This window comes from Coregonus lavaretus (genome assembly GCF_964263955.1).
Source record: "Coregonus lavaretus genome assembly, chromosome: 9".
Lineage (NCBI taxonomy): Eukaryota > Metazoa > Chordata > Actinopteri > Salmoniformes > Salmonidae > Coregonus > Coregonus lavaretus.
In genome coordinates, this window is record NC_139996.1 from 11,368,980 (window position 1) to 11,384,548 (window position 15,569).

Genomic DNA, 15,569 nt, shown 5'->3' on the forward strand with positions numbered 1-15,569 from the left:
GTAAAGGAAAGAATGAATGGGGCCATGTATCGTGAGATTTTGAGTGAAAACCTCCTTCCATCAGCAAGGGCATTGAAGATGAAACGTGGCTGGGTCTTTCAGCATGACAATGATCCCAAACACACCGCCCGGGCAACGAAGGAGTGGCTTCGTAAGAAGCATTTCAAGGTCCTGGAGTGGCCTAGCCAGTCTCCAGATCTCAACCCCATAGAAAATCTTTGGAGGGAGTTGAAAGTCCGTGTTGCCCAGCGACAGCCCCAAAACATCACTGCTCTAGAGGAGATCTGCATGGAGGAATGGGCCAAAATACCAGCAACAGTGTGTGAAAACCTTGTGAAGACTTACAGAAAACGTTTTACCTGTGTCATTGCCAACAAAGGGTATATAACAAAGTATTGAGAAACTTTTGTTATTGACCAAATACTTATTTTCCACCATAATTTGCAAATAAATTAATAAAAAATCCTACAATGTGATTTTCTGGATTTTTTTCCCTCATTTTGTCTGTCATAGTTGACGTGTACCTATGATGAAAATTACAGGCCTCTCTCATCTTTTTAAGTGGGAAAACTTGGACAATTGGTGGCTGACTAAATACTTTTTCCCCCCACTGTATACACCTGTTCTGAAAGGCCCCAGAGTCTGCAACACCACTAAACAAGGGGCACCACCAAGCAAGCGGCACCATGAAGACCAAGGAGCTCTCCAAACAGGTCTGGGACAAAGTTGTGGAGAAGTACAGATCAGGGTTGGGTTATAAAAACATATCCGAAACATTGAACATCCCACGGAGCACCATTAAATCCATTATAAAAAATTGAAAGAATATGGCACCACAACAAACCTGCCAAGAGAGGACCGCCCACCAAAACTCACAGATCAGGCAAGGAGGGCATTAATCAGAGGGGCAACAAAAATACCAAAGATAACCCTGAAGTAGCTGCAAAGCTCCACAGCGGAGATTGGAGTATCTGTCCATAGGACCACTTTAAACCGTACAGTCCACAGAGCTGGGCTTTACGGACGAGTGGCCAGAAAAAAGCCATTGCTTAAATAAAAAAATAAGCAAACACGTTTGGTATTCGCCAAAAGGCATATGGGAGACTCCCCAAACATATGGAAGAAGGTACTCTGGTCAGACGAGACTAAAATTGAGCTTTTTGGCCATCAAGGAAAACGCTGTCTGGCACAAACCCAACACCTCTCATCACCCTGAGAACACCATCCCCACAGTGAAGCATGGTGGTGGCAGCATCATGCTGTGGGATGTTTTTCATCGGCAGGGCCTGGGAAACTGGTCAGAATTGAAGGAATGATGGATGGTGCTAAATACAGGGAAATTCTTGAGGGAAACCTGTTTCCGTCTTCTAGAGAGTTGAGACTGGGACGGAGGTTCACCTTCCTGCAGGACATTGACCCTAAGCATACTGCTAAAGCAACACTTGAGTGGTTTAAGGGGAAACATTTAAATGCCTTGGAATGGCCTAGTCAAAGCTCAGACCTCAATCCAATTGAGAATCTGTTGTATGACTTAAAGATTGCTGTACACCAGCGGAACCCATCCAACTTGAAGGAGCTAGAGTAGTTTTGCCTTGAAGAATGGGCAAAAATCCCAGTGACTAGATGTGCCAAGCTTATACAGACACACCCCAAGAGACTTGCAGCTGTAATTGCTGCAAAAGGTGGCTCTACTGTCACGATCGTGTGAAGGAGGAGACCAAAGCGCAGCGTGTTGAGTGAACATAGTAATTTATTAAATGCTCACACGAGCAAAACAAACAAACAACGAAACCGTGACGTCTGTGGTACAACACGCACACACACGAACAAAATCCCACAACCCGAAAGGAAAACAGATAGATTAAATATGGCTCCCAATCAGAGACAAACAGCCGACAGCTGACACTCGTTTGCCTCTGATTGGGAGTCACACCGGCAAACATAGAAAATAAACCACCTAGAACACCCACCAGAGAAACCGAAAACATAGAATGAACACACCCTGGTTCAACATAATGAGTCCCCGAACCAGGGTGTGACAGTACCCCCCCCTAAAGGCGCGGACTGTGACCGCGCCTAAATACGAGCAAAACAGGGGAGGGCTGGGTGGGCATTCTTCCTCGGCGGCGGCTCCGGCTCCGGGCCTGATCCCCACTTCCTCTCCAACCCCCCAAAGTACTCCTGGTCCTGTCTAGCCCCGCTGGCCGGAGCCGGACTGACGACACGCGCCCCTGGCTTGGTGCGTGGAGCAGGAATGGACCGGAATGGGCTGGCGACGCACACCACTGACTTGGTGCGGAGAGCAGGGACGAGCCGGACAGGGCTGACGAGACGCACCACAGACTTGGTGCGGGAAGCTTGGATGGGCCGGACTGGGCTGGCGACGCGCACCGTATCCCTGGTGCGAGTGGCCGGAACAGGCCGGGTCGGGCTGGCGACGCGCACCGTATCCCTGGTGCGAGTGGCCGGAACAGGCCGGGTCGGGCTGGCGACGCGCACCGTATCCCTGGTGCGAGTGGCCGGAACAGGCCGGGTCGGGCTGGCGACGCGCACCGTATCCCTGGTGCGAGTGACCGGAACAGGCCGGGTCGGGCTGGCGACGCGCACCGTATCCCTGGTGCGAGTGGCCGGAACAGGCCGGGTCGGGCTGGCGACGCGCACCGTATCCCTGGTGCGAGTGGCCGGAACAGGCCGGGCTGGGCTGGGGACGCGCACCACAGGCTCCATGCGAGGAACAGGAACAGACAGGACCGCACTGAGGACACACACCCCTGGCCCTACACGGGGATCAGGAACGGGCCGGACCGGACTGGTAACACACCCCAGTACCCTTGGCCGTGCCTCTACACCTTCCTTCCCCTTCGTGACCAGTGGCCCCCTTAACCTGGCGGCCCTATCTGCCAACCTCCTGCACTCCTCCAACCCGTACACCTGCTGCCCCGACGTCGTGAGCCCCCCCCTAAAAATTTCCTGGGGGTCTCTCCCCCCCGTGGACCAGGCCTCCATCATTCTCGCCCACTTCTCGCTCCTCTGTTTCCAATTATCGCCCTTCAGCTCCTGTACACGCTGCTTGGTCTGGTCAAGGTGGGATTTTCTGTCACGATCGTGTGAAGGAGGAGACCAAAGCGCAGCGTGTTGAGTGAACATAGTAATTTATTAAATGCTCACACGAGCAAAACAAACAAACAACGAAACCGTGACGTCTGTGGTACAACACGCACACACACGAACAAAATCCCACAACCCGAAAGGAAAACAGATAGATTAAATATGGCTCCCAATCAGAGACAAACAGCCGACAGCTGACACTCGTTTGCCTCTGATTGGGAGTCACACCGGCAAACATAGAAAATAAACCACCTAGAACACCCACCAGAGAAACCGAAAACATAGAATGAACACACCCTGGTTCAACATAATGAGTCCCCGAACCAGGGTGTGACATCTACAAAGTATTGACTTTGGGAGGGGTGAATAGATATGCATGCTCAAGTTTTCCGTTTTTTTGTCTTATTTCTTGTTTGTTTCACAATAAAAAAAAAATTGCATCTTCAAAGTGGTAGGCATGTTGTGTAAATCAAATGATACAAACCCCCCCAAAAAATCAATTTTAATTCCAGGTTGTAAGGCAACACAATAGGAGGGAGCCAAGGGGGGTGAATACTTTCGCAAGCCACTGTACAGAGTGTAGGAACATGGAGTTGAAACAGGAAGGAAAATGGAATGGACAGGGGTCATTTGGAGGAGTTAGTGTGTGCATGTAGAGGGGTGATGATGATGAAGAGGAAGAAGCATGCTAGTGGACTGGGGATGAGGGGAGAGAGCAGCCTCTGGCATCAGCTTCAGAGAGGAGAGGGTTACTCACAGGAACCCTACACACCCATCTGAACAGGGAAAACTTAGCCTCAAAACCTCATTGCCTCAAATAACACTGGAGTAACGCTCCTCGAGCTAGCTAGCCTAGCATCTGACCCTTTACCCTGCAGGCACATGATATTGGCCTGCCACTGGTCTGTTTATAGCTGCTAGCTGGGGGATAACGTGTCAGAATAGGACTCAGGAGAAGCAGGGAGACGACAGGCTCCAGAAGGAGGGGGAGGAGGATTAAGTATTCGTACAGAGAGTTCAGGTCTCAAGCAGTGGTCGGTTTAGGGCCAAGAGGGATATAGTCACTGCAGCAAAGAGCAGGAGTTAACTTGACTGACCCTGCTCTTTTGTGTTCTCCTTTGGACTCCTGTCGTTAAAGCAGGTTCCCTATGGCCTGAATCCTACGCTAGGTTAGGCTAACCTAGCATTGGAAAGATAGTTGGAGCGTAGAGGTAGAGGCAGTAAGGGGAGAGCGGTAGGGGAGCGTGGTGCCCCTTTACCTGATGCTGTTGCCAGGGGGCTGCCTGGGGCTACGGGATGGAACGCTAGCGGAGGAGGAGGGGTTTATGGAGGAGGGGCTACTGACAGTGATGGCAACGCTGGCGGGGGGGCACTCTGCACACGTGGCCTGGTGCGGCCCCCTCACCCCCCTCGGGGGGGGGCAGGCACCCACCTGAGACGCCGTCAGGGCTGGGACCAGATCCAGGGCGGGTTTGGGCGGCAGCTGGGGCATGCCAGGTTTTAACCCCGCCCCGGGGGAGCGGCTGCTGTCCCCCACCACTTTGATGGGTGGGTGGGGAGGGGAGGGGGTCTGGGAGAGGCCCGGCTTTTTGGGGGGGATGGGGGGCGGGTTTCCCCGGTCGATCCTGGCCACTGTGGGGGACTTGATGCCGATGGGGTGGCCCAGGCGGCCAGGGAAGGGCCCCCCTTCTGAGGTGGAGTGGGGCAAGCCGGGACGGAGGGCTCCGGGGCCCCCTGCTGGGGGGCTGGTAAAGCGTGAGAGGACCTGCGTGACGGTGTGTCGCGCTTGCTGCTTGGCGGCAAAGTTGTCTCGGTTGGTGGGGGAGAGGTCGCGGGACGGCGGGCTGCTCTGGGAGGATGTGCCATTTTGGTCTTGCTCCTGGAACTTGTAGCGGGCAGCCTGGACACGAGGGCTCACCCCCGTGGATACGGCTGAGGTGGGGGCAGGGGAGTGTAACCCACCATGGGGCGTCTGGCCCTCGGCTCCGTTCTCCCCTGTTTGAAGAAGTCCTCCTGAGCTGCTGTGGACCAGCCCCCGGCCTGCGCTGGGTGTCTTGGGCAGGCTGAGGCCCGCGTAGTTGGTGGGAGTGGGTTTGACGGGGATGGTGAGGGGGCTCGGCTTCTTCTGCCCCTCGGCCTCTGGAGGGGGCAGGTCCGTTTGGCAGGAAGCCGTCCGGGAGCTGACTGGGTCTGTGGCCACAGCAACAGATGCTGTGTGTTTGGGAGGTGGGGTGTTGGTGGTAGCGGTGGGATCCATAGCAGTAGCCGCAGCCGGTTGGGCCGGGGTAGTGGCTTTACCATCCTTACCATCTTTAACGTCCTTACCGTCCCGTTCAGTCCTGAGCTGCTCTACCTGCCGGCGCAGGCTCAGGCTCTCTGTCTCCTCTCGGCCCAGCCTGGCGCGCAGCTGTTCGCGCTCAGTGTCCAGCTCTGACAGCTGCTTCTCCATCTTGGCCTCCATCTGCTGTCCACGCTGCCTCTCTGCTGTCAGCTCCTCCTGCAGCAGTCCGGCCAAGCGGCCCTCCTCATCCAGCCGGGCAGAGATCTCATCGAAGCGCTGCGACTCCTCCACCACGCGCGTGGCCAGCTGCTTGCACTCCCTCACCAGCATCATAACCATGTGCTTGTTCTTCTCCCGCTCGTCCTTCAGCTGGGCGGTTAGTTTACGGTGTTCCTGCTCCAGACTATGCAGCTGTAGCTTCTCCATCTCCAGCTGACAGATAGATAGATCACAAGTTAGTCAGAGGAGATGTCGTTTAGAAAACACACACATACTGTTTGACAGACAGAACAACACACAGCTATCCCAAACATCAATACTGTAACTCTTATCCCAAACATCAACACTGTAACTCTTATCCCAAACATCAATACTGTAACTCTTATCCCAAACATCAACACTGTAACTCTTATCCCAAACATCAACACTGTAACTCTTATCCCAAACATCAACACTGTAACTCTTATCCCAAACATCGAAACTCAATCACACACATTATCTATACCCCCTCAGTCATGTGTCAGAACATACACGCCCAGATCACACTACCACTAAACATCACAGATATAGCAAGGGCATACACATCTACCACCCACATCTGGTATATCTTTCACACCACAAACATCATGTCACATTCACGCCCACACATGACATGACAGTATACAGTGCATTCGGAAAGTATTCAGACCCCTTCCCTTTTTCAACGTTTTGTTACGTTACAGCCTTATTCTAAAATAATCTACACAAGATACCCCATAATGACAAAGCGAAAACAGGTTTTTAGAATTTTTTGCAAATGTATTAAAAATAATAAAATATAAATACTTTATTTACATACAGTTGAAGTCGGAAGTTTACATACACCTTAGCCAAATACATTTAAACTCTGTTTTTTACAATTCCTGACATTTAATCCTAGTAAAAATTCCCTGTCTTAGGTCAGTTAGAATCACCCCTTTATTTTAAGAATGTGAAATGTCAGAATAATAGTAGTAATGATTTATTTCAGCTTCTATTTCTTTCATCACATTCCCAGTGGGTCAGAAGTTTACATACACTCAATTAGTATTTGGTAGCATTGCCTTTAAATTGTTTAACTTAGGTCAAACGTTTCGGGTAGCCTTCCACAAGCTTCCCACAATAAGTTGGGTGAATTGTGGCCCATTCCTCCTGACAGAGCTTGTGTAACTGAGTCAGGTTTGTAGGCCTCCTTGCTCGCACACGCTTTTTCAGTTCTGCCCACAAATGTTCTATAGGATTGAGGTCAGGGCTTTGTGATGGCCACTCCAATACCTTGACTTTGTCGTCCTTAAGCCATTTTGCCACAACTTTGGAAGTATGCTTGGGGTCATTGTCCATTTGGAAGACCCATTTGTGACCAAGCTTTAACTTCCTGACTGATGTCTTGAGATGTTGCTTAAATATATCCACATAATTTTCCTTCCTCATGATGCCATCTATTTTGTGAAGTGCACCAGTCCCTCCTGCAGCAAAGCACCCCCACAGCATGAAGCTGCCACCCCCGTGCTTCACGGTTGAGATGGTGTTCTTCGGCTTGCAAGCATTCCCCTTTTTGCCAAACAGTTCTATTTTGTTTCATCAGACCAGAGGACATTTCTCCAAAAAGTAAGATCTTTGTCCCCATGTGCATTTGCAAACCGTAGTCTGGCTTTTTTATGGCGGTTTTGGAGCAGTGGCTTCTTCCTTGCTGAGTGGCCTTTCAGGTTATGTCGATATAGGACTTGTTTTACTGTGGATATAGATACTTTTGTACCTGTTTCCTCCAGCATCTTCACAAGGTCCTTTGCTGTTGTTCTGGGATTGATTGGCACTTTTCGCACCAAAGTACGTTCATCTCTAGGAGACAGAACGCGTCTCCTTCCTGAGCGGTATGACAGCTGCATGGTCCCATGGTGTTTATACTTGCGTACTATTGTTTGTACAGATGAACGTGGTACCTTCAGAAGTATTTTTTTCGGAGGTCTTGGCTGATTTCTTTTGATTTTCCCATGATGTTAAGCAAAGAGGCACTGAGTTTGAAGGTAGTTCTTGAAATACATCCACAGGTACACCTCCAAATGACTAAAATGATGTCAATTAGCCTATCAGAAGCTTCTAAAGCCTTGAAATCATTTTCTGGAATTTTCCAAGCTGTTTAAAGGCACAGTCAACTTAGTGTATGTAAACTTTTGACCCACTGGAATTGTGATACAGTGAATTATAAGTGAAATAATCTGTAAACAATTGTTGGAAAAATTACTTGTGTCATGCACAAAGTAGATGTCCTAACCGACTTGTCAAAACTATGTTAACAAGAAATGTGTGGAGTGGTTGAAAAATGAGTTTTAATGACTCCAACCTAAGTGTACGTAAACTTCTGACTTCAACTGTAAGTATTCAGACCCTTTCCTATGAGACTCGAAATGGAGCTCAGGTGTATCCTGTTTCCATTGATCATCCTTGAGATGTTTCTACAACTTTAGTGGAGTCCACCTGTGGTAAATTCAATTGATTGGACATGATTTGGAAAGGCACACACCTGTCTATATAAGGTCCCACAGTTGACAGTACAAGTCAGAGCAAAAACCAAGCCATGAGGTCGAAGGAATTGTCCGTAGAGCACCCAGACAGGATTGTGTCGAGGCACAGATCTGGGGAAGGGTACCAAAACACTTCTGCAGCATTGAAGGTCCCCAAGAACACAGTGGCCTTCATCATTCTTAAATGGAAGAAGTTTGGAACCACCAAGACTCTTCCTAGAGCTGGCCGCCCAGCCAAACTGAGCAATCGGGGGAGAAGGGCCTTGGTCAGGGAGGTGACCAAGAACCAGATGGTCACTCTGACATAACTCTGACAGAGTTCCTCTCTTACACAGAAAGCAGCATAGGTCCTAATCCAGGCACTTGTCATCTCCCGTCTGGATTACTGCAACTCGCTGTTGGCTGGGCTCCCTGCCTGTGCCATTAAGCCCCTACAACTACAAGAACGCTGCAGCCCGTCTGGTGTTCAACCTTCCCAAGTTCTCTCATGTCACCCCGCTCCTCCGCACACTCCACTGGCTTCCAGTTGAGGCTCACATCTACTACAAGACCAAGGTGCTTGCCTACGGAGTTGTGAGGGGAATGGCACCTCCTTACCTTCAGGCTCTGATCAGACCCTACACCCAAACGAAGGCACTACGTTCATCCACCTCTGGCCTGCTAGCTCCCCTACCTCTACGGAAGCACAGTTCCCGCTCAGCCCAGTCAAAGCTATTCGCTGCTCTGGCACCCCAATGGAGGAACAAGCTCCCCCACGACGCCAGGACAGCGGAGTCACTGACCACCTTTCGGAGACACTTGAAACCATACCTCTTTAAGGAAAACCTGGAATAGTATAACAGTAATCATTCTACCCCCCCTCCACCACCCCCCATTTAAAAAATAATAATAAGTTGAATGCACCAATTTGTAAGTCGCTCTGGATAAGAGTGTCTGCTAAATGATGTAAATGTAAATGTAAATGTAAATGAGAAAGGACAACCATCTCTGCAGCACTCCACCAATCAGGCCTTTATGATATAGTGGCCAGACAGAAGCCACTCCTCAGTAAAAGGCACATGACAACCCACTTGGAGTTTGCCAAAAGGCACATAAAGGACTCTCAGACCATGAGAAACAAGATTCTCTGGTCTGATTAAACCAAGATTGAACTCTTTTGACAACATCATGCTGTGGGGATGTTTTTCAGCGGCAGGGACTGGGATACTAGTCATGATCGAGGGAAAGATGAACGGAGCAAAGTACAGAGAGATGGCCCAGCCAGAGCCCGGACTTGAACCCAATCGAACATCTCTGGAGAGACCTGAAAATAGCTGTGCAGCGACGCTCCCCATCCAACCTGACAGAGCTTGAGAGAATATGCAGAGAAGAATGTGAGAAACTCCCCAAATACAGGTGTGCCAAGCTTGTAGCGTCATACCCAAGAAGACTCAAGGCTGTCGGGGACAGCCCTAAATTGCAGCTGACATCGTATTAACAAATTATGTCAACTGATACATGTAAGGTGGGTACAAGTTTCCTCTCCTGTGTGATCAAATAGGGAAAATATCCATGTTAAAATTACCTCCGTTTTGTATACAAACTAGGCCCATTACAAACTGTTTTATTTATTTATTTTATTTTATTTAACCTTTATTTAACTAGGCAAGTCAGTTAAGAACAAATTCTTATTTACAATGACGGCCTACCAAAAGGCAAAAGGCCTCCTGCGCGGACGGGGCTGGGATTAAAAACAAAGATATAGGACAAAACACACATCACGACAAGAGAGACACCACAACACTACATAAAGAGAGACACCACAACACTACATAAAGAGAGACCTAAGACAACCACATAGCATGGCAGCAACACATGACAACACAGCATGGTAGCAACACAACATGACAACAACATGGTAGCAACACAACATGGCAGCGGCACAACATGGTAGCAGCGCAAAACATGGTACAAACATTATTGGGCACAGACAACAGCACAAAGGGCAAGAAGAAGGTAGAGACAACAATACATCACGCGAAGCAGCCACAACTGTCCATGATTGAGTCTTTGAATGAAGAGATGGAGATAAAACTGTCCAGTTTAAGTGTTTTTTGCAACTCGTTCCAGTCACTAGCTGCCGCAAACTGAAAACAGGAGTGACCCATGGATGTGTGTGTTTTGGGGACCTTTAACAGAATGTGACTGGCAGAACAGGTGTTGTATGTGGAGGATGAGGTCTGCAGTAGGTATCTCAGATAGGGGGGAGTGAGGCCTAAGAGGGTTTTATAAATAAGCATCAACCAGTGGGTCTTGCGACGGGTATACAGAAATGACCAGTTTACAGAGGAGTATAGAGTGCAGTGATGTGTCCTATAAGGCGCATTGGTGGCAAATCTGATGGCCGAATGGTAAAGAACATCTAGCCGCTCGAGAGCACCCTTCCCTGCCCATCTATAAATGACGTCTCCGTAATCTAGCATGGGTAGGTTGGTTATCTGAATCAGGGTTAGTTTGGCAGCTGGGGTAAAAGAGGAGCGATTACAATAGAGGAAACCAAGTCTAGATTTAACCTTAGCCTACAGCTTTGATATGTGCTGAGAGAAGGACAGTGTACCGTCTAGCCATACTTGTATGAGGTGACTATCTCAAGCTCTAAACCCTCAGAGGTAGTAATCACACCGGTGGGGAGAGGGGCATTCTTCTTACCAAAAGAAAATGACCTTTGTTTTGAGGTGTTCAGAACAAGGTTAAGGGCAGAGAAAGCTTGTTGGACACTAAGAATGCTTTGTTGTAAAGCATTTAACACAAAATCCGGGGAGGGGCCAGCTGAGTATAAGACTATATCATCTGCATATAAATGGATGAGAGAGCTTCCTACTGCCTGAGCTATGTTGTTGATGTAAATTGAGAAGAGTGTGGGGCCTAGGATCGAGCCTTGGGGTACTCCCTTGGTGACAGGCAGTGGCTGAGACAGCTGATGTTTTGACTTTATACACTGCACTCTTTGAGAGAGGTAGTTAGCAAACCAGGCCAAAGACCCCCTCAGAGACACCAATACTCCTTATCCAGCCCACAAGAATGGAATGGTCTACCGTATTAAAAGCTTTGGCCAAGTCAATAACAATAGCAGCACAACATTGCTTAGAATCAAGGGCAAGGGTGACATCATTTATGACCTTTAAGGTTGCAGCGACACATCCATAACCTGAGCGGAAACCAGATTGCATACCAGAGAGAACACTATAGACATCAAGAAAGCCAGTCAGTTGATTATTGACAAGTTTTTCCAACACTTTTGATAAACAGGGCAAAATAGAAATGGGCCTATAACAGTTAGGATCAGCTTGATCTCCCCCTTTAAATAAAGGATGCACTGTGGCTGTCTTCCAAGCAATGGGAACCTCCCCAGAGGTTAGGCCCATTACAAACCAGGCCCATTACAAACCAGGCCCATTACAAACCAGGCCCATTACAAACTAGGCCCATTACAAACCAGGCCCATTACAAACTAGGCCCATTACAAACCAGGCCCATTGCAAACTAGGCCCATTAAAAACACACCAATAATAGCCCCTCCATTTTACAATAGGGATTGAATCATTAGTCAAAAAGCAAAAGGCCTCATTTACAGAGAAACAGCAGAAAACAGTGAGTCAATATTAAAAGACCACACAAGAAGAAACAGTTACTGGACGAACTGCGCTCACACAGACAAAAAAGGACGACGGAATCTAACGTTTTAAACATGATTGAATTTCGATGACTTGTCAACCCCGGGTGACTATATCTGGAGCGTGGCTGCTATTGTTAACTGTGCGTTGGCAGAGAGGTTACAGGCTTAGCTGGACATTCCGAGCAATTGCCTGCCCCGCTACTCTAACGAGCCCAAACAATGAGGCTGAGGCTGATATCCAGTATGCTGGCTGCCTGCCTGCTACCCCCCCCCAAACATAGCCCCCTGTAATTCTCACTGGAACGAACACATATCATCTCTGACTGATTGACTGAGTCACTGCTATGCCACTGTTATGAAGCTGAATAGCTAATATGAAGCTAAACAGCAACAGAATGACAGTTTTTAAATAAAGCACTTCTAATAGTATTATACAGTATACCATCTATCTGTACTATGGTGAGATCTGCTGACTTGATAACATAGTCTTTATTATCCCTATAGGACCATTATATTTACTTGTATTGTCCACTCCATGTGTACACCTCACCAGCATCATGTGTACACCTCACCAGCATCATGTGTACACCTCACCAGCATCATGCGTACACCTCACCAGCATCATGTGTACACCTCACCAGCATCATGTGTACACCTCACCAGCATCATGCGTACACCTCACCAGCATCATGTGTACACCTCACCAACATCATGCGTACACCTCACCAGCATCATGCGTACACCCCACCAGCATCATGTGTACACCTCACCAGCATCATGCGTACACCTTACCAGCATCATGCGTACACCTCACCAGCATCATGCGTACACCTCACCAGCATCATGCGTACACCTCACCAGCATCATGTGTACACCACACCAGCATCATGCTTACACCTCACCAGCATCATGCGTACACCTCACCAGCATCATGCGTACACCTCACCAGCATCATGCGTACACCTCACCAGCATCATGTGTACACCTCACCAGCATCACATGTGCCTCCTCATGGATTGAACCCTACCCTGTTCCTCATTCATCCATGATGCAGGGCCTTCATTATGCCAGTACCACCAGGCGTGTTACATATGGGTGAATGGCACCGGGCCTTCAGTTGGCTTTAAAACAATATCAATATTCCAAGCAGCTTACTCAGAGAAACATGCATAAACATAGTATAGAATAAAAAGTTGGTTTTGGTCTGCAGTCTAGCAACCAAGACGTGAGCTATACTACTCAAATTGCTTTGTTCATGTTATGTTACAGTATGTTATTATTCAAGGGCCAGCGATAACGATTTGTTTCGTTTCTCTCGTGTTGTTGTCATGTTCTGGTGTGTGGCGGATGTAATAGCTAGCTACAACTATGCAATCAAAGGACCTGTCACCATAACAACGACGGTACGTTGGTGATTTATTCCAGGAGTGGGAGGGAGGGAAGGAGGGTTAGGGAGGGGAGGAGGTTTGGAGAGAGAGGGCGGGAGGGAGGGAGAAGGGGGTAACCTGTTCCTACTGATGACAGTGGGGGACATTTAGGGGAAGGAAGGGGGGAGTAAGGGGGGACAAGGAGGGAGTTAATGGAGAAAATGAGCCAAGAGATTTTAGTGTTTTAGACTCCATGCTGTGCTGCTGTAGTGACACTGGGTCACAATGGAGCAGTAGCAGCTTTTATTGTGTCAATGGCTGGGTCATGTTCAGTAGGACACACTGTAGCAAAACGGTTTGGAACGGAATTAGTATTGGAACAGGATCCCTGTGTCAATACTCCTCCTTCACCTCCCACTCTTCCTCTACCGCCCTCATTCTCCCATTCTTTCCTCCTTGTCCTCCCTCTATCCTTCCCTCTCCTCCTCCTCCTCCTCCTCCCCTGGCTATTGTCCAGTATTGGCCTGGATGGCCGGCTGTGTGTCTCAGTGCTTATCTGGAGCACACAGTGAGTGCTGGCTAACAGAGGTGTCTCTGTGGCCACACAAGCCCAGTTGGAGAGAGTCTCTGGATCTGCAGGCTCTGTGACTGGTGGAAGGGTTCAGGAGCAGGACAAGGAGAGCTGTGTTGTTATCACTTATCATCACACACAGGTGCGCTTACACACTTGCACACACACACTTACACAGTTGCATGGATGAACACACCAAGGTTATTATAGTTTTGGGTTTTTATATTAACTTTTATTTGTATTAGTTTGGGGATTCTTTTAAAATTCAGTTTCAGTTCGTTTTCAGACCTGATTTGCTCATTATTATTTTGTTTCAGTTGTATAAAAAATATTTATATTTCATTTTTATATTATTTCTTTTCGTTTAAGTGTTAGAGACAGAAAGCATGCGTGGGAGGCTAGGAGCCATTTGTGCTTAATATTTTTGTGTTTTTTGGGAAGTCACTTTGCAACTGTGGGGCAGTAATACATAAGGTGATGGGTCATGTCATAGGTTAGGTTAGGTTAGGTTTAAATTATAAAGTAGAGATTGGTACAAAAAATATGGTGGAAGTGAAACGGACATCAGTGTGCGGCCAACAGTGTAGCTTCCTCCACTGTCCCTGTCCCAGTACTGGGCGCGAACCAGTGATCCTCTGCTCGCAGACACATGTGACCCCCTACTTGACAACGTACCAACTGTTTGAGCTATTAAGAAATACCTCATTCGATAGCTCCATCGGTGACATTTCAAGCTAGCTGTGGAGTGAGCTTACGGTACGTTCTTAAGTCTGTTACACTCACCCCTTTTAAACTAACTACACAGCGAAGCGACCTCGGCCGTTGAACTGATCTGAACTGCCGATCCGAATCACGGCACCAGTGAAACGGACGTCAGTGTGCTGCTAACAGTGTAGCTTCCTCCACTGTCCCTGTCCCCATACGGTGCTCGAACCAGTGGTCCTCTGCTTGCAGACACATGTGATCACCCAACTGTTTGAACTATAGAAAAATATCTACAATTTCAAGTTAGCTGTGGAGTGAGATTAAGGTACGTTCTTAACTCCGTTACAGAAGTAAACTCTCTCTCGCCCATGTTAACACCAATCCAATGCTTTTTAAATGTAGTAAAAAAAAAACAGAATCAACTTAACTACCTAGATGATATTTTCCCTGTTAGCTAGTGATAGCTAGTGATAGTGATGCACAAGCTAGGCCTATTTGAAACATCGCCATCTACTGGTCATATTTACCCACCAGATTCAGTAGCTTGAAAAACCTCAAAACGCTGAACATAATTCATGATGGTTTTTATTTGATTTTAGTTTGTTTTGGAGTCAAATATAATAGTTTTAGTTTTTCAAACGGGTTTGTTAATTATTCTATTTCAGTTTACTACATAGTTCTTTCATAAATAATTTTTATTTTTGTTTCAGTTTACTATAATAACCTTGGAACACACACATTCTTACACGCAAGCAAGCAAGCACGCACCACACACATACACTTAAATACCACCCCCCACTCACACTCCCACATTCACCCTGCCAACCTCTCATACATATACCCTCACCCACTCCATCTCTCAACCACTACCTCTGCTGGAATAGAGATAGAGAGAGAAGCGAGAGAAAAGAGAGAAAAAAGAGAAGAGAGAGAAGAGAGCGAGCGAGAGAAGAGAGAAAGAGAGAGAAGAGAGAATAGAGAGGAGAGAGAGAGAGAACACACATCTGGCTGTAGAGTTATTCATATCCTGAGACTCAGAAGTATGGATATACAGTGGGGAGAACAAGTATTTGATACACTGCCGATTTTGCAGGTTTTCCTACTTACAAAGCATGTAGAGGTC

The 15,569-nt window shown here is 47.9% G+C and overlaps 1 pseudogene across 1 annotated transcript in view; it reads right to left on the reverse strand.

Moving 5' to 3' along the window:
- The window catches only part of LOC311134863 (cortactin-binding protein 2-like), a 98,898-nt pseudogene that overhangs the window by 26,716 nt on the left and 56,613 nt on the right, over nucleotides 1-15,569 (reverse strand). The window contains exon 4 of the transcript in view: nucleotides 4,368-5,821. The product of the transcript in view is annotated as a cortactin-binding protein 2-like (transcript). The remainder of the gene's footprint in view (nucleotides 1-4,367; nucleotides 5,822-15,569) is intronic.